Genomic DNA, 21,130 nt, shown 5'->3' with positions numbered 1-21,130 from the left:
GCTCCTTTTCTTTTAAACCCCTTGGCACAGGTGGAGCTGAGATGGGCATCCATTAAGGCGGCGTTCACCCTTGACATTACATCAGCCAAGTGCAAGTGTATACTGCGTCCTCTGTCACTGTGACTCATGTCTGCAGTGGAATCCAGATGACTTGGGTGTCACTTTGGGGCCAAATCCAATGTTTCTCCCTAAGGTGTTGTCACGCTTACACCTCAACCCGTCTGTTCAGTTGGCATGGTTTAATCCCCCACCAGGAAAAGGGGAAAAGTCAAGGTTGCTATGCTCAGTAAGACCCTACAGTGACGCTGCTGTGAGCGTTCAGCAATCCGAACAGCTCTTTGTTTGTTATGATGGCCGCAAGCGAGGTCATGCTCTTTCCAAGCAGTGACTGTCCCACTGGATCGTGGATGTTATTGCTCATGCGTATGACATTGTACAAGGTTGTACAAGGTTCTACAAGGTGAATGAATACCACCTGACGTGGTACATCTGCATAGGTCTTCTGCATGTGCTCGGGATTCCCTCTGATGTTTTTAGTACGAGTCATCCAGAGCTTGAAGCACCGCTTCTGGTAGTCAGGAAGGAAGTGTTCGTTCACTCACAATCCTCGACGAGAAAGTTTCTTAAAAAAAACAGATCCCCTGAAGACACAGGAAGATGATACCCTCTCTTGGGGCATTGTATTGTTTGTGTAAAATACTCTCTCTGTACAGTACATAACGTATGCTTCATTCATATTCATAGATTCATAGAACCATGGTTACATCTGTAACTTTCAATTAATTACTGTCCTTCACTTGTATATTTGTTACCTTTTGAGCTGAGAAAGTCTGTTTGATAAACTGACTTTCATTGAGGTGTAATGAATTACCATTACAATCATTTATCGCATCGTACATGTTTTCCATTGTGTAGAAGCTAATTGCTACATTTTTCAGGACTGTAAGGCCTTGGCGAAGACAGAGTTCAGATATGATTAGACAGAACTTCAAATGTTCAGAATCAAAAAAACTTTTGTACAGAAATCAATCTGAAGAGAAGAAATAGCCCGCACAACCTCGTTTCACCATGATGATGACCTGATGAAGGGCAGAAGCCCGAAACGTTGTCAGTAAAATATTCTGGAGCAAAACGAGGTTGTGCGGGCTATTTCTTCTCTTTTCTATTGTCCCTTTGGCCCAGCACCCCAAGCAAAGGATGTGCGTATATTTTCACAATTTTTACAGAAATCAATCTAACATTTCTTGGTACACAGTTTGTGCTAGCTTTACGTCACTCAATACTGTACGTAACGTTGCGTTGTTGTGATTGTCGCAGATTCTCTTATTCTGCCGTCTACCTGATTTGAGCACTGTTTGACTGGCAGATATTAGCCACATCTCAGGAGGCAGTTAGAGCAGCCCCTATTCCATGATGAATTGTTGCTCCAATTATGAACTGCTGAAGTATGGAGAATCCCGGCCTCAGTTAATCCTCCCCTGTCAATAATCATGATGTGTAAAAAGAGGTGACTTGACATATTTTTGGCATAGCCAGTTGCTTTTAGCTGGATGAGTGTCAGTGTGGTGGGAATTTTCTGTAAGTGCGCAGAAATAGAGAGGGGGAGAGAAATGGAAGCAGACAGGGAGACAGAGCAGACAGGGAGAGAGAGCTAGAGGGGACGGACACACACACACACACACACGCACACGCACACAAACACACTTTTACAAGAACCAATCTCAGAGATATCCAAGAAAGGTCTTGGTAGTGATTGGGTGGACAGCTGAGCAGTGATAACCTATGAGAGTAACAGTCCTCAGATAAGGACTGTCTCTTGTCTGATGGCCACTTTGCTTCCCTCACCATCATTGTGCCAATGTCAGCCAATGTCACAAGTGCTGAAAAGTACTGCTGTTCAAGTCAGCAATACTAAAATTACTCAAACTAGTGGACCCCCCTCTCTCACTTGCTCCCTTCCTTTTGCTGGCAGTCTTGCCAAGCAGAAAATTGAAGATACTTTAATAGTAGTGATACTTTGGCCATGGGCAGTATAAAGCCATTTTGCTCTATTTAAGTGTTAGGTCTGCTGCTTTAATGAATATGCTATGCTGCCAATGGATGCATACTTTCTTGTCCAATTAGTGTTGTGTCAACACAACACATTAAAATGTCAAAAAGATAACAGCATGTCCTTCCTTATTAAATTAAGTCTGGCCTTGTTATTTCCCCCTCTCTGTCATAGTGTATCTAAAGCTTCCTCCAGAATTAGCTCACTGTTTATGTCCTATTTCTATTCATACTTGACACATCTCTTTCATCATAATGTTGGCTCATAAAAGGCCTAATAAAACATGCATTGTTTGGTTTAACTGTGACTCTTTCATTTTGGTCAATGAAAGTAGTTATTTTTTCATTAATGTCCTATTCATAGTCAAAACAGTTGCACACCTCCACACAGATAAGCTGCCCAGTAAAACCCTAATAAATGGTAATGGACTGCACTTATTGAAACCAAACTATTACACTGTCTCAGCCAAGGCAGGACTCAGAGAGTCAGCCATAGCAACATCTTAGAGCAATTTGAAGCCTCAGTGCAAAGAGATGTAGAGGACACAGAAACATGTGCACATATTGACTGACAACTGTGAGCTGCCACCCTTGACTTCTGCCCTCTCCGACTGGTTTGAAGGTCAAGGCTCTTTGACACTTTACAGAGCCGCAACGCTGATCAATAAGTCTGAGTCACACACAGCACTGGCAGCATTTGGCAAAACCTTTATACCTTAAGATACTGTAGGTTTCAGTTTTTAATATGCTACAAACTATATTAGAAAAAATAGTTACATGTTGTAACTTTGATAGAGAAGTCACTCTCAATTCGCCTCACATTCGCTCAACACAATGACAGTCGGGACCAACTTTCTGTGTTTACTGTTCTGATCAAGGGGATTGAGCTGCCAGCCCTGCAATTAATGGATGACCTGCTCTTCCTCCTGGGCCGCGGCTGCTCACACAAGTCTGGGCTTCATTGGTGTAACAGAGGGACAAGGGTCTTGCTCAGGGTCGAGCCTGGGAGAGGGGAGAAGCACTGCTCTTTTAATTTTACCAGCCTTAACCTGCCAGTGACTCATGGTATCAGAAAGACATTAAACTGCATGTCAGGCTGAGAGGTGTAGCTGCCACACAGTTATTAAGACATAAAGTGAATCAATTTCTATATAAGGAGTTCATCACAGTGAACATAATAGTCAATTCTACCTGAGCTTTCTGTAGCGACATGGTAGAGATCCCTGTCCTGAAAGTCAATTAGAAACATGTGAAAGCAGCTGTGAAAGGTTAGCAGCTATGCGACTTCTGCCCGTCACAACACAGTTGTCAATCATAGCAGTACTGTATATAGCAAGTGAGCCACACAACTGGGAACTTAAGGGGTGGCTACTACAGGCATTACTTATGGATGTGTATGAGAAATTCTTGGCTTTCAGCGCACAGCTATGATGTGTACTAATGTCGATCGCTTTCGCCAGGGAAAAGTGCTGTAGTTTCACTAATTATAATATGATATACAGTACACAGAAGTTCCCACTTTCGCCACTCTCACATTCTGCCCATTCCAACTGGCCGTAAATTATGGTCATTTATGTGAATTTAATTTCACATCCCACCCAGGCAGGCAACAAAAAAATGCATTTGATGGATTGCACAATTACGCCTCTGTGAACTTCCACTCGCCAAACCCAGGAAGTGCCTCTCTTTTATCGCCCAAGTACCCATCAGGCATCACAGAGTGTCTTCAGAATTCCTCTTTAGTAAATTCTCCATAAATGTACCTTTTTTCCCCCCCAAGTTCAAATTTCAGTGCTCTGGCAGCCTTGCTAATTATTCACTTGATTATTGGGCCTCTGATGTAGTTTTTAACTCTGCTCCTGTTACTGTTGCCAGTGGCCTCAGCGTTTATGTGCCCCATTACAAGCAAAGTGAGAGAATGAAACATCACGCAAGAAAAGAGAGGGCATCTCTGTTTCGCCCTATTATAATTGATGAAACTTTAATTTTGGCAGAAATAAAATACCTCTGTGTGAGAATTTTGCTTTCAGTTCTTGAGCTACATTAAATGAATTGGAAAGTGCTTATTAGTAGAGGGAAAATGTATCGGGTAAAGCCTATCTTCTTTGTGGGCACAGACTGCAAATCAAGCTCATCATTAAAGAATCTGTGGCAGCTTTTAATATTATGGATGCAGAATATACGTATATGGCACCCCTCCAAAACCTGAATGGGATTTGCCTTTCATGAGACAGATACATTTGACGTAGTAATGAATTAAAGTGCTTCTTCGCCATGTACTGTACAGATAGTGTGAGATTGTCCTCAAAGCTTTGAAAGCACTGCTCTGTCTGCCTTTTCCTATTAAAAAGAAAATCCTGTTAACTTTGGCACACTTGTAAAAGTGCTGGAGCCAGACGGATGACAGTTGAGGGGGGGGGGGATAAATGGTCCCTGACCCCAGAGAATAGAAAGTTTAAACACTTTAAAACATTTTTATTGACAACTGAGCACTCGCTCTGCCATGTCAGGTTAACACTACATATGTCTCACATGACATGTAAAAAGCCCCACGGACAGGCTGTTAGCAGTGCAACTTGTCACACCAGAGTGATGTCTTCCCAGAGCCCGGGCCTCTGAAGTGCTCGCTCCCGCTAATAATATCATTTGCATTGGCTGACAATACTTCAAACTCCTGTTTGCTGTTCTAAAAAGGTAGTAGATAATTGCTTAGTTTGCCACATTGTTCACTCTACTGTGTTGACGTGTGCCTCAATAATGTGACTCATGGTGCCAGACAGTGAATATTTACAATTGTTGGAAATGAAGTGCACTCTTGGTTTTGTTGTGAGGGTGTATGCACTCAGTCGTGAAAATAGTTGTTGGAATAGTGCATGCTCATTAAAAGCAACCATCCAAGTCTAAGCAGAGAAGCTAATTACTTATAAAACCTCCTGAGCAGATGTCTGGTGCTGCTGCCATGAGGAGACGCCCTTTCTTCCCAGGGAAAAACCGCAAGTTAACACAAGTGATGGTCTATTTATATACAAGTATTACAAGGAAGCCTTACTGGAGAGAGAGAGAGCCAGTGAATTATATTCTGAAGTACAGTATTATCCTCATTAATATTCAGACTGGTGCATTTTGTAACACTGGAGAAAAGACACCACATTTACAGATAGTTAGTTAGTTAACTGCCAGATAATAGAAGCTAAGCATGCATCTGCAAACATTACACTCACTGTGTGATGAGAAAAAGTTGAGAAATGCCATAAAAGTTTGTAACCAGAAAAAACAACAACAGGTGTATAAAGAACAGTTTTACTATAACTCACATATGTGCCTGTGAATACCTGTAGGAAAAAAAAACACATCCTTTTGCAACATATATTTTAAAAGTGTGCTAAGTGAGGGGACATCTCAGCATTTTAGAAATAAACAGTTTGACCTTTGAAAAATATGCTTGGCCACTTTCCTGTCAAGAGTGATATGAGTTGATCGATAGCACACACACAAAAAAAATCTGTTGTTGTTGACTAGCAGCAGCTCTGAAGAACATAAACATGTTTAACCAGTCTTGTTTGTTTAACCAGTAGGGAAAGTCTGCTGGCTTCAGCTTCATATATTTTACAGACATGTGAGGGGAACATTTAGCTCACTTTGGGGGAAAATGTAATTGATCAAAATGATCAGGTGCAACAAGATGGAGCAAACAAGGCCGGCTGTGGCTCAAGATGTAGAGCGCCTCATCACTAACCAGAAAGTCGGTGGTTTTACTGGCTCCTTGGGCAAGACACTGAACCCACACTTGCCCCCATGCTGTGTGCATTGGGTGTGTGAATGATTAGCTTTCAAGCGCTGTCACCAGAAATAAAAAAGCACGAATGTGTGTGTGAAAGGGTGGATGTGACAAACAGTGTGGTCATATAGAAAAGCTCTATACAAGTGCAATTCCATTTACCATTTAAAGATGGGATACGTTGCGGTGATGGATTGTTTTAGGGTTTTTGAACATCTGTCCAGGTTCTGTGTTCTCATTAGAGCAGCAGATATCTTCACAATTAATTTACTATGGTGTGAGAACCGAACTAGAAATGCTGGGGTGAATATTTGGGGGTTGCCTGGACTGCATCACACCTCAGCTGTGTTTGTGTTGTGTTCTGCTCAGAGACATGGGAGCACCTTCTCTTGTTACCAGCAACCAGCAAATAATAGACTTTTTCATGTGTGTGTGTACGGTAATTTCATTGGGGATAAAACTGACATTCCCTTTTTGAAGTGAACAACTTAACATATAGTTAACAGAACAGACTGCTTGTACTCGGCTTTTCCAAGGTCATCAGTCAGAAAAGGTTGTGGGCATATGAAACATACCATCTGGGCTGACTCTCACTTAGTCTGTTCCTGCACATGTAACTCACAACATGTTCTATCAGCATGCACCTGACATACATCTCAACGTGAGTGTGACAAATTGCCTTATCGGGCACCAGGTGACCACTTGATGCTGATGTGAACCTTTCCAGAAAACCTCCTCCTTGTCGTAACCTCTCCCAAACCTTTCCTTGTATCATCCTACTCCAATCTCCTCAAGGTGGGATTTGTCTGGATCAATTTCATAATGCATTATTCATTTGAGAATTTAATCAAATATCTCCTCCACCAATCAGCCCAACCCACACCTCCCCTAACCCTCCCGTACCTCTCTACCCATCATATTGGTGATTGTTAGTGTCACCTGCAATAGCAGATTATCAGACAAATGAATTACTGGGTCACAGGTGAATTAGACGCTTGGCTGACTCTAATCTTTTTTTCTCTGGGAAAAGTAGCTTAGTGTAAGTTTTTTTTTTCTGCTTCTTTTTTTTTGAGTGCGTGAGGAGAGGGCGAGAGGGGAAGAGAGAAAAAGTGCTTGAGAAAATCCCCTTTCTGCCTGGCTTCCCGGGGGTTTCTGCAGTGTAATGGTTTCCTTTGAGAGAGACACTGGTGGAAAGTGCTGATGCTTGTTGGCTCCGTGTGTGTGTGTGTGTGTGTGTGTGTGTGTGTGTGTGTGTGTGTGTGTGTGTGTGTGTGTGTGTGTGTGTGTGTGTGTGTGTGTGTGTGTGTGTGTGTGTGTGTGTGTGTGTGTGTGTGTGTGTGTGTGTGTGTGTGTGTGTGTGTGGACAGCTATTTTCCATGGCTAACTGAGCCACTGATGAGCTTGCCAGCCAGACCAGGGTCTTGTACAGTGTGTGACTTTTTTTTTGTATGTCTGCACAAGCACATGCAAGGCTTCTAGGCAAGCAGGTTTTGTAATCATGTGTGTTTCTGTTGTCAGCATACTGTACGGTCACGCAGAGTGGATGCAATTAAAACCCCTGCAGTTGGTCAATAGAGCTACTGCAGATGTAATACAGCTTTTTTTTTATGACAGTAATTCATAGCTTCGCTGTCCGAGCGTCACTGTGTGCAAACATTAAAGGATACTGCTACATGTACAGCAGCAATCTGCCTTCAAAGTTGGTTAGATACACGTCGCTTTTCTTCCCTCCCCTCACGCCGGAGGACTGAAAGGCAAATGAGTGAGGGGCAGAGGGGTTCTTGTTGCTGCTTTGTTGTTCTGTTCTGTTTGCGCAGATGGAATTATATGATAATCAGAAATCAGCCAACATTGTTTCCCCTCTGCACACCCAAAGAGGGTGGGAAGCCATTAACCATCTCAAAGAGGCATTTCTTTTCCCTCCCCAGGAAATACAAATTTATTTGTTTTGATCTTATCTTCCTTTTTCTTCCTTAAGAATCTTATGTGCTATTCATGAGTGTACACACACACACACACAAAAAAAACACAGCCTCAAAATCTATTCATCTGCTATCTCGTTCACCAAGGACAAATTCTGTGCAGTATATTTAGTTCAAAAGGCTCTTTAGCTGGTGTTGTTCCACATCATCTGGCAAATATGTCATTTAGGCACCTAATATGACTGTGATGGCGATGCTAAGGAACAAAAATAGCTGGCAGCTGTTGCTCTTCTCCCACTCTTTCCTGCGTATTGTTTAATAAGTCAAGGTGGCGCAAAGTGTTTGAACCTGCAGTTTCTATACAGACTGAGCTTTACAGTATGTTGTTCCATGGGGGCAGGAGAGCTTGTTCTCAGACTCCTACACAGTTAGAGTGAGTGCACTGCCGTTCTTAAGCTATAGTTTGCAACTCACCTCTTGCAACATGAGTGACACACACACACACACTAAAAATAACATGGAGCTTTTTACACATTTTAAAATGAATCAATATGTTCACATACAAATCAGATTTTCTTCTTGTTCTTCAGACTCATGCTATATAATACTATTAATGTAGAGTGAAGATGGAAAATAATATGAAAGCACTCAGAGTCTATTTGACAGATATTGCCAGAAGAACTGTCCACCCACACGAAGCTTTGACCCCCATCTGCTCCAACTCGAAATGCACTGCGGTGAAAAAATCTACACAATAATCTGTGAATCTGGCACATTGACAAATGCTCCCAGGTACAGCGTGTGCATCATCTTGGCCTCGGGGCAGCCCTTGTTGTGCTCCTGCATGTATGCACTGTATGTTCGGCAAGGATGCACTACTACGCCGTGGATTCAACTGTACAGTGAAGTCGTTGAAGAGCAGCCTCTCTACATCTTACGGGGCATCAATCCCTGTCTGTCTGCCTGTCTAGGCTGTTAACCACCTCTGGGCTGCACCATTGATCTCCGTAATTGTCTCCAACTCTTCAAAGGGAGCTGAGAGTTGGTTTGATCCGAGCTGTTTACTTTCACAGCCCCTATAGCCCTGCTCTCTGAAGAAGAGAGCTATCAACCACTTCAGGCATGAGCTAGCATATTATAGCACTATTACGGTGCGTGTGCGTTTGTGTGTGTGTGTGTGTGTGTGTGTGTGTGTGTGTACGTAAAAGAAAAGGAAGTAGAGAGAGCACCCCAGCGTAGCCTGTAGCCTTACAGGCCTGGGGGTGAGCTGGCAGCTTCTTGCTGTGACATAAAGGCGGGGAATTGTAACCTGCACATTGCCTGATATCTATCCATGATTCTGTGAGGAAATTACTACACAACAGCCCCTGTGCGGCGACTCTGTGCACAAAATTGCAGGCTGTATACATTCAGCTCATTGTTTGTCTGCAAAATATTTTTTCTTGATGTCAAGACACCCAAGAAATTTGATAGTAATGCCTCAGCCAAGATAAAAGAGATGATACGACAAACAGGATGTAGAGCTAAGCAACGTGTTTTGTGGCTGATAAAATGATAAAAGCACATCCTTCTCTGTGTGCAACTTTATTCAACTGCTGCATCTGTGGACCTCTACCACAGAGTCAGAGAAGGGGAAGCTGGTAACCACAACTTCTGTCCGGATGATCTGATAACGCTTCTCAGTAAGTAGCTGATAGCAAACACTTTCATATTCTCAGTGTATAGCTTGGCCTCATGTGCTCACAACAGAGACAGAAGAGAAGGGTCTATTGCTGCTCTATCAAAACAGCGTCAAGTTTGCCATGCTGTAATTTAAATATAGTTCTTGAGCCAGTAGAGGGGATTTGAATGGGGTCTTTGGACCTGCTACCAAGTCATGTTTACAGACTGTGAGTGAAGGGAGCCTTGATTTTTATCACCTCGTCTGCAGTGGGGTTAGCTATTAAAGTTTATGGAGCAAAGCTGAGTGTGTGGGGGAAAGACGCTGGTATAGTGTGCTTTCCATTGTACCAAGGGCAAGCTGCATTTGTCATAACTTGAGTTTCTTTTTCTCCTGCTTGAAGACATCCTACCTCTGAGATAGATGGGCATGGGCACGGAAAATCTGATTTTCTATTTAATAATATTCAAGTACATCCTCATGATTCTTGGAGCCCCGTGGAGGCTTCTGTCAGAAAACCAAGGTTGTCTGATAGTTGGCTGAGCACCAAAAACACATAGCCAGCATGATTAAGTAAGCATGAACGCAAACAGAGGGAGGTAGATGTGAAATACAGTGGTAGGTCGGGCTTGTTGTTTGAGGGCAAGCATTGACAAGCTGAAGAATGTGTGTGAGTAGGTATGCGCACTTGCTATTTTTTTTTCTTGCCTTGTCTGTGACAGAGAATCACAGATCCTCAGGAGCCTTAAACTGTGAGAACGAGGGATATTAACTTGTCTGGTGCGCCGCAGCGTTTATCATACACCGCTCTATAGATTCCTCTGTACTTACAGTAACCGCAGGAGAAGAAATCATAAAAAGGAGTTTTCCCTTGGAGAAAACCACAGTCGACTTGCAGTGAGTATCCACCTCTCAGGCTGATAAAGTCCAGCCTACTGTGAGTGCTCATGAGGTCTGAGTCAGATGCAAAAATATCCTCTCGGATCCTTTGGTTTTAGCACAGAAAAGTACTTTAAATGTTTGCAAGTAGCAGGAGATATTGCATCACAGTGCTACAGAAACTATTTTCAGCATAGTAAACACATTCAAGTACCTCCATTTGTTCACAGAGTTTGAGTGAACTATGTTCTTTCACTGCAAAAACTCAAAATATTACCAAGAATATTTTTCTAGTAAAAATGTCATTTCTAGTCAAAACAAATCTAATTATACCTAAAATAAGACTCGTCACATAAAATGGTAGCTTGTTTTTGACACGTTTTACTTAAGTTTTTCTTTCTTATTACAAGCACAAATAACCTGCTTTCCCTGGCAGATTTTTCTACTTGTTTTCAGTGAAATTTGTTTGAAACAAGTGAAAATTATCTAAAAACAAGTTGTTGTTTTTTGATGAGTCTTATTTTAAGTGGAAAGAGATTAGTTTTGACTAGAAATTAGACATTTTGACAAGAAATAAGTCAAATATTCTTGGAAAGATTTTGAGTTTTTGCAGTTTGCTGACTTGTCTATGTTAGCACACATGAATTGTTGCATTATCTGATTTGAAAAGCAAATTTCATGGTCCCAAACCCCCCCTCACCCGCCCCCCCAAAAAAAAAAAAAAACAAAAAAAAAAACACTGCTGTGTCACTGCAGATAGACAGTTGTGAAAATAACACAGTCGAGAAACTGGTAAATTCATTAAATGGAAAAATCTCCAACCCCCCCGACCCCCAAGAAAGTATGGAGACTTGATATTCAGTGCATCAAAGATGGCATAATAGGATGGGATAATGATTTTGAGTTTGAGTTTGTTTGTCATTGTAGCCACTATTTCTGCACAGAGAGCTGTACTCCTCCAACAGCTGGCTACAGTAATTAAACTACCAAATGCCTTTAGTATTGACAGAATTGCATGGCTGTATCTCTGGTATTCACATCACTCAAATGTTTCAATAATTTATCATAATACACATTGCACTTTATAATAATATACAGAAAAGTATCTATTGTTGTTTCTAATGGTCCACTGCATAATTTAGTTTAGATATGGATTATTATTAAACCCTCCATGTGTCCTCCTAATTTGCACTTGTTTAACTCCACTGTGAGATAAGAATTATCACTGAATTATGAGCACAGAAGTTAACTCATGGAAAGCTATGCCAATTACGTACCCACTTCCATGATTTTACAGTCAGTAATCCAACTCGAGTTAAAAAGATAAAAGTTTTGCTTTCTTTTTATCAAAACCAAACCCAGAAGGCATTCGTCTCTCCTATTTCTGTTTCATGTTTGCACAAGATGGAGATTTTGTTTTACAGTAGGTGCATTTGGTGTCTTTGATACATTTCAAAAGTTATTCATAAAGTAGACAGAAATAGTACAAACGATTAATAAGGCATGTAATGGCAAAGAAAACACTAGAAGAACACATCAAAGTATTTTGTATCTAAATACAAATCGGTATTATTGTGCTGCCTAACGCTGCTTGGAGCACTTGCAGCCTTAGGACCAGCACAAGTGATACAACAAGAAGTACACGGCATCTCAAGCACGCTACGTTTCCCCTACACAGGTTAGACAGAGCAAATTAAAAATCCCTGAACGACCAGCTTATATCCAGCAGGCCAGGAGTCCAATGAAGGAAATGAAAGTTTTCATCCTTAAAACCATATATAATATAATATAATATAATATAATATGATATAATATGATATAATATGATATGATATTCTTCGTCTTTACAAAAGTACCAAAAAGACAATATTGTTGTGGTTTCGTTGTCTCTCTTACTGTATGTGCGCTATTGGTAGTGCAATGCAAAGAAATATATGGGAAAGAGTAAAGGAGAGCGAGTTGCAGGTCTGGCTGCATCTCTGTCTGTCTGTCGACGTTTCCTTTTTTCTTTTTTAACAGATCAAAAGCAGGGGAATGAGGTCAAGGTAGAGAACCATGAAAAGAATAAGTCAGGGAGAATGTGAGGACAATGTCGAGGGTAGACAGCTAAGAATGAGAACATCAGCTCACCCGGGGAAAACACAACCTCCTGCTTTTGTCTGTGCTTGTCTGGGTTTGAGGGTGACTGGTTGTCTGAGATCCCCCCGTTTTCATCGGTGGGAAAACTTTGGCAGCCAGGGGCATTCGCTCTGTGATCTTTACATGAACTAACACACTGCCTATACGCATTCATGTAAGGCCCTTGAATAATGTGTATGCACATGCACAGCTGTGATAGTGTTCAGCCAGCTGTGAGTGCTGGTTAAAAAATGCTAAAAAGTAGGAATTAAGGAGGACTTAGGCTTTTCCCTTTACAGCCAGGAGCCTCACAGATTTCCATTGCGGTAGGTGGCTTGTGCTCTCCATGCTGAATGCAAGACCAATCCCTGCCAGTCTCAGTGTGCTTCTCAAGAACTCACAGTGTGAATGCTCTAAAATATGTCAAACATTTTCAACTTCAAAGTAGGGCATTAAGAAATGCCTGTTTTCTATGTGCTTGATTCATTTTTTGAACAAGCTTTGATGTAGGATTCTCAATGCAAGTCGTTATTCAACATACATTTCTGCTCCTGTAGAGTGGGAGTGCAGACAAAAAAGGCCACAAAACACATCAGTAATCACTGACAAAAAAAAAGGGGCAGTAAAAAAAACAACAACAACATCAACAACCTAAAAATGTATTTGGGTTTGGCAGCAGCACAGATGGACATAAATACTGTTGCATACTCAGAGGAAGCAGTTTGTTAGCACACTGGGAAGCATCTTGGGTAATTTGTTGGCAGGTATGAGTTCATGCAGTCTCAGTCTCCGGCTTTCCACTTGGCACCCAGGTCAGTAATCCACATGGTAATGAAGGCAAGAAAGAGCACTTTAAAATCCAATGTTCCTGCCTACACCCCCTAATCCCACACCCCACTTCCCATATTAAGAAAGGTTGACTCTTCATCACCATGACCTCCAGTGCTCAGTCAGTGTGTTTGCACCAAATTGTTTGTATGTGCTTACAAATGTTAGGTGTTTGGGTAGGTGGGTGGGTGAGTGGGTGGGTGGGTGTGCGCGCATTTGTGCTTAAGTGTTTGTGTGCGCGCCGCATTGTGCTTGTTTGTGTACCTGCTCGGGGTGATAAGGGCCAGCGTGGAGCATGTCCTTTGTTCTGCCAGAATTACTCATTCCCCTGTGTCAGCATGGGTAAATTAAACCCTGCTTAATCCAAGGCTCGAGCCCAGATAGTTAAAACCTAAGCTTAGTGTCACCGGTGATGATGTGCCGCGGTTTGTTCCTCAATTGTCTCGGTGACTCGAAGTGGATTGACGTGTTCCTCTCTCTGAGTCAGCTGCACGAGTTGATAAATATCTCACTTGGTTTTTATAATGTATGAAGAGTGTGTATTTCTGCAAGCCTCTTATATGATCATTAAGTATGCCAGTGTGTGTTTTGTGTTCATCTAAGTGCATGAAAACACACTCTCCTGCACATATACGTCGTTGCACTGTGTCGTTATTGGGATTTGTGTTAATTCAAGTAGCCATAACAAGTGTTTCTTTTCCTGTTGGCCATCTGAGTCACAGGCTACAACGGAGGTGTGACACACAACTCAGTCTCTCTCTGTCTCCGCGCTTTCTTCCTCTATATTCTTCCATAGCTCTCTCCCCCCCTTTTCTGTGTTTCTATCTTGGTTCGCTACACATTAATTGTCTGTCTTCCTTCCTTTCTGTCCTTTCCTCTTCTGTGTTGTTCTGCCCTCCTCCTCCTTCTTCCCCCTCTCTGGCTCGACTGCTTGTATTTGTCGACACCCTCCCTCCTCTCTTGTGGCTCCCACCTCTCTCTCTCTCTCTCTCTCTCTCTCTCTCTCTCTCTTCCTCTCCCTCTCTCTCGTGCTGGTCTCGCTTACTGTCAAGCCAGCCACAGCAGCAACAGCGGTAGCGCCAGTAGCTCACTGTAGCCAGTTCTCAGTCACGGCGTAGGCTGCAGTGAGTGTGTGTCTGTGAGTGTGTGTGTGTGTGTGTGTGTGTGTATGCTTGTGTGCATGTGTGTTTCATGTGGCTGCGTGTTTACAATGTGTGTCTCAGCCAGTGTTGCCTGCAGCACTCCAAAGAGCGAATATACATGGACTTACTCTAACTGAGGACTGGAGGAAGATATGTAGGAAGACCGTCCTGGATCTAATTAAGAGGAAGAAGGAAGACATTACATCTCTTTTCTCTCTCTCTCTCCCTCTGTCTCTCTCACTCTCTACTTTAGTCCTCAGTTTGTCTCTCCCTGTCTCTATAGCGCTTTTCTCTACTGGCTTTCTCATTTGCTGCCGCTTGGACTGTATGCAACAAAACTGTAAGTGGACTTCCGTGTGTGTGTGTGTGTCGTTATAAACTGAATGTGGTTTAGCGTAGGATCTCACTTTGTCAGTTTTAACTTAGTGTGGCCATGCTTTATGTGCCCAAGTGCACACATTTGCATGTTTGTGTAAATGGCATGTCATGACATCTCTAATGACTTAATTAGGCCAGTTAGTAGAGCCCCGTTTGTAGCTGAGCAGCAGCATATTCTTGTAGACACTACCGACCTGACCTCCTTGGTATCAGTCTGTTCATATTCATAAATGTGTGCCAGATGTGTATTATTCAAAGACTGCCAAAACTGTCACTGCTGCCATTTACAGTATATGAAATGTCATTTGTTGGCGTAGCATCTGAATGAATGTCCTCTCCTCCAGGTATTCTCTGCAGTCTGTGTGCGTGTGTGTGTGTGTGAGAGAGAGAAAGAGTGAAAGACAGATGGGGAGAGAGGGAATGATTGAGAGAGAGTTGGTGTGTGTCTGTGTGTGTGTGTCACTCTGTCACCCAGGGCATGGAGAAAATCAATAGATCTACAGCTTGAGTTGGACCGTTTACCTCTGCCAAGTGATGGGCAGACACTGTGGCCTTCAAAGGTCCACAGACAAGATGCCTGCAGATGTACAGTGTGTCAGCGCTGCGTGCTCCTGCACAAGTGTCTCTCATTTTTGGATCCATGATTGATTGGTTGGTTGTGCATTTCTACGTGCAATCGTTTGAGTGCATGCACCGTAAAAAATAAAGGGCTGTGAAAACTCAAAAATTCTAGGTAACTGGCTGCAATAGATTTTTGCGTTTTGAGTCCAACTAAAACTCTCAAGTTTTGAATAAAACCACATAAAGTTAAGCCAACAAATTATCTTTTGTTGAGATAACTTGTAAATTAACTTAAAGATAACTTCAAATTTTGAGTTTTTTAAACACTTAAAATTTAGTAGTCTCAACTTATTATTTTTGTTTCAGATAAGTTACCTTTCAAATGCATCAAAACTCAAAAATTCAAGTTGTACTTATAAATACTCTCAAGTTGTGGCAACTAAAACAACAAATAATACAAATACAAATAATACTAGTTAAGTAAAACATCTTTATTTAAACATTTAATGCAATATTCCAGCAAATATGATTAAATCTATCTAGTGCAAGTACTGTACACTGCACCCACAAACAAAAAGATGCAGACTGGTGTGGCCAAACTTGTTAAAAGAGTCCAAACCACAACACAGTCAAAAAGCACTACAGCAACACCACAGCAATGCTGTTAACAGTTTGAAGCGAGGCCGGTGCACCATCCACGAACACGGTGAGCACTCCCATTTGGACCCCTTTTGTTTGTCTGTCTTCTGGATCGGTGTCCTGTTGAAAGCAGAAATTCAACCAAATTCAATATAAACACTGTTAAGATAACTAAACACCTATGTCAGCGTGTAATTTTAAATTTGTGTCTCAGCCTGAGTAAACCTGTAGTGTACAGTTACTGTGCTATACAGTTTTTTTGCCTGTGATTCTAATTGCTATTCATCCCTGTAACAAGCTACAAGTCATTTATCTAACATCACAATAGTCTGAAGCTGTTCAATGGCGGTAAAAATGAAACATCAGGTAACTAGCCTTGTTGGCTAACTCTGCCCCACTTACAGTTTTCTTTTAACTCTGTTGATTAGTGGTGCACTGTCCCTATGAAATAAACTAATAAATGAAATGAAATATCCTAAATAGTTTTTCTCTGTGCTACTCTGGTCAGAGCGGCGTCCCAAGCAACAGTGTGCTACACTAAGCAGCGGTCTGGCAACGGACTGCAGGAATTATTCTTCTGTTGTTGTTGCCTACAATGATCAATAGATTGTGGTATTCTGGTAAAACTCCATATTCAACCTTAAATTAAATGGCTGGTTAAATAAATTACTTGTGTTCCAGGGAGAAAGGAGGCTCTCAGCCATTAAGCTGGGTTACGCTACTGTAGGTGGAAGGCAAAAATATATGGGGCGTTGGTGATTAATACGGTTTTTTGGGAGCTACAATCCAAGGTGTGGATATTTCATCTTTTCTATATTCTAAAGCAATATGGCATAGAGAATTATATGTGCATGATAATTAATGTGCACTCATGGTTGACCAAAAATAAAAACAGACATTCTGTACTCACCAGGCGTTTCAGGAAAAGTGTCTCTGAAATCTGAGGTCTAGACATGCTCTGCTTTGATGCATTGTGATGTCTGGAAATTGGACACAGGAAAGCCATAGGACATTTGGTTAAAAACAGTGCAGCTGAGATTAATTTGTGACTAGTTTAAACTTAGGTCTTATATTGGGGTGGCATCCATCAAATTTGGACGAACCGGGAAGAGGACAGACAGATTTAATTTTTTTCAGGACAATATCGCATTTCGGGGCTTCAATACAAGAGGGACATTAGCACTATGGAGGTATTTGGATGTTTTTTGGTGTGTCTTTTTGTTACGAAGACAGTTGGTATCCATTTGCAACCGTTATATGGACATGCACTGCTATGCCAAGACCCCTGTAACTCAGAGAAGCGACAGATAACTCTGAAACTTCTCCCAGCCCTTAGTCGACACAAGGAGAGAAATTTCAATTTTGGGTGAACTATCCCTTTAAGGGCTTGCTCAGGTAACCCTGAACCATAATCAAAAATACATGATATTTATAACATGAATTCACCTGTTCATCAAGAACAGCCAAGCGTCTCTCCCTGTCTTGTCCCTTTTCCTGGCACGGCTGCTCTAAATGTCCACAACAGTTCCTTGGTTACACATCAGAACTTGCTGCAAATCTGAAATAAACAAAAAACAGCACACATTAATCCAACCGAACCAGTTCACATGGATTTTCTCTTAAGTAGTCAGTTTCTGAATACCTTTATTGGCAAGGTGCTGAATTACTCGTTGTATAAGGCAAGCAATAGTTCTGTGATATAAAATAGTTAGCAACTTTTTCACACACATTTTCTTACCTGTTCCTTAAGACACAGGGCAGGCCATCTCTCCTGGATTTCTGTGACCATGGGCTGCACCTCAATCTTCTCCTGTCAGTCCACCAAGACAATTAACAACAATTAATGTCATATATATTCATGTTTACATGACACCCAATTGTAAAAATGAGTCTCTAAAGTAACATTAAACTTTAACATCAGAGGCACACATAAGCAGTATACCAGTTATTTGTAGCACTGCTCATTGTGTTTAATAAATGAGCTCCAGTTCCACTGTAGCCGCACTAACGGAGCTAACAGAGCTAACGGAGCTAACAGAGCTAACGGAGCTAACAGAGCTAACGGAGCTAACAGAGCTAACTGGTAAACAATTAACATCTACAACTCTCTTTAGCCGTGAGGGGGACAATAAATATATAATAATGTATAATCTGCACACGTGAACCCTGACTTTTAGTACCATATTGAGCAAAATACTCACCTTGAGAGTAAGAAGTGTAAGAGATGTCGGCAGCACATGGCAGCAGTGTCGTTGTGGTGGAACCCCTGCAGATATGCATTGGAGACCCCAGTTCTTGTTGTCTCAACTTCTAGAACTTGTCCTGACCTCAAATGCACAGTTTTGAGGTTTGCTAACTCAAGTTATTAAGTTAGGCCAACTTTAGCCAAAAAACTTGAAAAAGATAGTTGAAATAAATAATGTTTATTAGTTTACAACACAACTCAATGTTTTTTGTTTAGTCAGCTGAAAAAATATGGTAAGGCCAACAACTTTAAGTTTTCATTTTTAGAGTGTGTGTTTGGATTAGGTTATGTCTAGTATTTGTCTGAGTTCATGTAAAAAGGTCTTGCCAGTAAGGAACTGTCATTCTTTTTTTTGGAAAACTAGTGAAGGAGATCATAGATCAAAAGTTTCTCTTGTAGCTCGCGACGGGCATGGCCAATAGAACCAGTCAAGGGAATGAGGAAGAGCAGGCGGAAAGATAGATAGAAAAAAGAGAGAGCCTGAGCATGTGAGAAGGGAACAGAGCAAGACCATCATAATCAATCCTCCATGATCCTGGAAGAGCATCATTTATCTTCTTTTCTCACTCCACTCCTCCTCTTGGCCCCATCCTTCTCTCATTTTCTGTGGTATAGCCACTTTGATCTTGCGCAAGAAGACGGTCTCCAGAGCTTCATTACTTTTAAAGCCTTCATCGTGAGGGGCCATAAAAAGATGCTAAGGAATGGATTTTTAAGACCATTTACTAGACGTTCTGTACCGGCTTGCGAGTAATGGCTACATAGGGATATAATGTTCCTCCACGGTGTGTAATGGCCTTCTGTGCCTGGTGCGCCTTGTGCTCTGGGTTATCAGGGCAAACTGGGATTGGCCATGATACGTCAGTGCCCAAGAATATGACGTTGCGCATATTAAGTGGTGCCTACTGGGGATCCTGGCTCTGTTTAATTCATAAGGACATGCTTGTGTGCTGCATAAACCCTCTAACTGAATATGACTCTTGTCGGTCTGTGTGTGTCTTTCCCAGTAAATTTGAACAGTGTTTAAACCTTTCACCATGTTTCAATATAAGATATTGTTGCACTGACCTTGCATTTTTGGTCTCTTCCCCTTTCTTTCTTTCTTTTTTTTTTTTTTCCTGTGTGTTTACGCATGCGTGCGTGTCTCAATGTTTGCTTTCTTGGGAGTGGGCTGGGTTCAAGGGAATGTGTTTTGGGCAGCGTTTTTGCCGTAAGCATGTGGGGATTTGTATGGGGCAGCAGGAAAATGCTTAGGGAAAAAATGATTGAGAGAAAAGGTCAGTAGACAGGATGCCCTTTTTTTAATCTACAAGAGACTGCGGAGACCAAAAACAGGAGAAAAAAGCAGTGCAGTGGTAGGAAGAGGGAGAAAGCTTGATTACAGGCAAAGGTGAAACCACATAGCCAAACATTTAAAGAAAGGAGAGAAGAGAGGTGAAGTAAGAGCATGTTAGTGTACCCAACTGAAAACAGCAATATAAAGAATATTTTTAGCCAGAGACTCAAACTAATCTCATGCAGCTTAAAATCCAAGTTACGTCTCTGATGACTTTATAATAGGCAATGCAACAGTGATGGCACCTGCGTTAGAGGGTGCTTGTTCTCGTCAGTCATGGTCTCTTACCCACAGCTGCCATGTGACCCCAGCTTTATCACGCTCTTACATGTTCTCATGCTCCTTACACTATCTCACAGCAGGGATGCAACAACTTTTTCTCCCCTGATGTTTCAACAGTGACCCTCATTTTCCCACTTTTCCCATGTAGACTCTGAATGTCTCACTGTGTGGGACTCATTATAACATGCGGTCAACGGCAGCGGTTACACAAAAGAATTAGCTGGCGGCTCTGTGAGCTGGTGAATTTGATAATGACACAGAGAAGAAACGTGTATGTGGGTTTCTCATGTCATTTAATTTGTTACGATTCATAAATGATAAAATATTTAATATGCATTTGTAAAGCAAATGTGCCAAAAATTACACAGATCAAGCTCATTATATTTTGTATTAGCCTTTTTTCTTTTTTTTTATAGATTCATTACTGATTAATTGAAGTTATCCACCTGTAATGTAGAGTTCTTGACTGCAGCTATAGTTTTGATCCTATTCTCAATTTGATACTTGGGTCTATACTGATCTGGTGTACTGTTTCATCCCATTTTCACAGGCTGGCTTTGTGCTTTCCTCTCTGTAAGGTGGAGAGTATGTGGAGCCTTACTGGTGTTTGCTTACAATACCTGAAACTCATTTGCATTGCTTAAAACAGACAATCCTGTTTTTATCTCTAAAGGCAACGCCTTTCACAGCTGTCCACAGGAACAGAGTGGGGCAAGACCACAATTTACCTTTGTGTTGTCACTTCAACAGCACTGCTGTCAGCATGAAAAAATACAACAAAAAGACTTACATTTGGTGGATGAAAGAACAGGAAATAAAACTTAAACATCTCAGAATCTCAAAGTAGTTTGTGGAAACATGCGGCAGATACTTTAATTAAGATCTTAAAGGTTACAGGTACAACTTTTTCATCAAAACAAATCATTTTTCAAAAATAATACAGTACATCCACAGAACGTCTAGAGGGGTGCAGAATAAAAATATGAATTTTACAGAATTGTTTTTTATAGTAGGATATAAATAATTGTTTTCATAAATTTTGATGGGTCCAAAATATATAAATATTTACACCTGGTTACATTGGCAACATTGGCATGAAATGATCTTTGCGCCAACAGCATACGTTGATGTCACATGAGGCCAGATCGTGATAGCTCTGTGGAGAAAATGGTGCTAATGCAAACTAACGGTCACCATCAGCCAGTACTGTAACATTTCCGGTGCAGGTGTGATGCTGCCGGTTCGTCGAGTTTGTCTGCAGGTGAGTTAGTGTGAAATGATTCAGATGTGTTTTCAATCCACTGTCAACACCA

General features: G+C 41.5%; 1 protein-coding gene and 1 long non-coding RNA gene across 8 annotated transcripts in view; one reads left to right on the top strand and one right to left on the bottom strand.

The window, feature by feature from the left end:
* The window catches only part of inpp4b (inositol polyphosphate-4-phosphatase type II B), a 145,755-nt gene that overhangs the window by 34,104 nt on the left and 90,521 nt on the right, over positions 1–21,130 (top strand). For 2 of the 7 annotated variants that reach the window (XM_085781562.1, XM_085781540.1), the window contains exon 1: positions 10,039–10,306. The exons of 3 other annotated variants lie outside the window; for them this stretch is intronic. The gene's annotated coding sequence lies outside the window, so the exon portion shown is untranslated. Of the gene's footprint in view, positions 1–10,038; positions 10,307–14,262; positions 14,717–21,130 lie in introns of those variants that run through there. 2 more of the 7 variants (XM_085781551.1, XM_085781532.1) reach the window with 1 other exon arrangement.
* On the bottom strand, positions 15,927–18,211 carry LOC146991961 (uncharacterized). Its single transcript, XR_015036150.1, has 5 exons — positions 18,156–18,211; positions 17,693–17,764; positions 17,401–17,512; positions 16,865–16,934; positions 15,927–16,074 (listed from the first exon to the last, which is right to left on the bottom strand). It is a non-coding gene; the product is annotated as an uncharacterized LOC146991961 (long non-coding RNA).

Source organism: Trachurus japonicus, chromosome 1 (assembly GCF_045865225.1).
Source record: "Trachurus japonicus isolate A0001 chromosome 1, Traja_1.0".
Classification (NCBI taxonomy): domain Eukaryota; kingdom Metazoa; phylum Chordata; class Actinopteri; order Carangiformes; family Carangidae; genus Trachurus; species Trachurus japonicus.
Note: the sequence above shows the minus strand (reverse complement) of the source record. Positions and strands in the feature narration are given on the sequence as shown.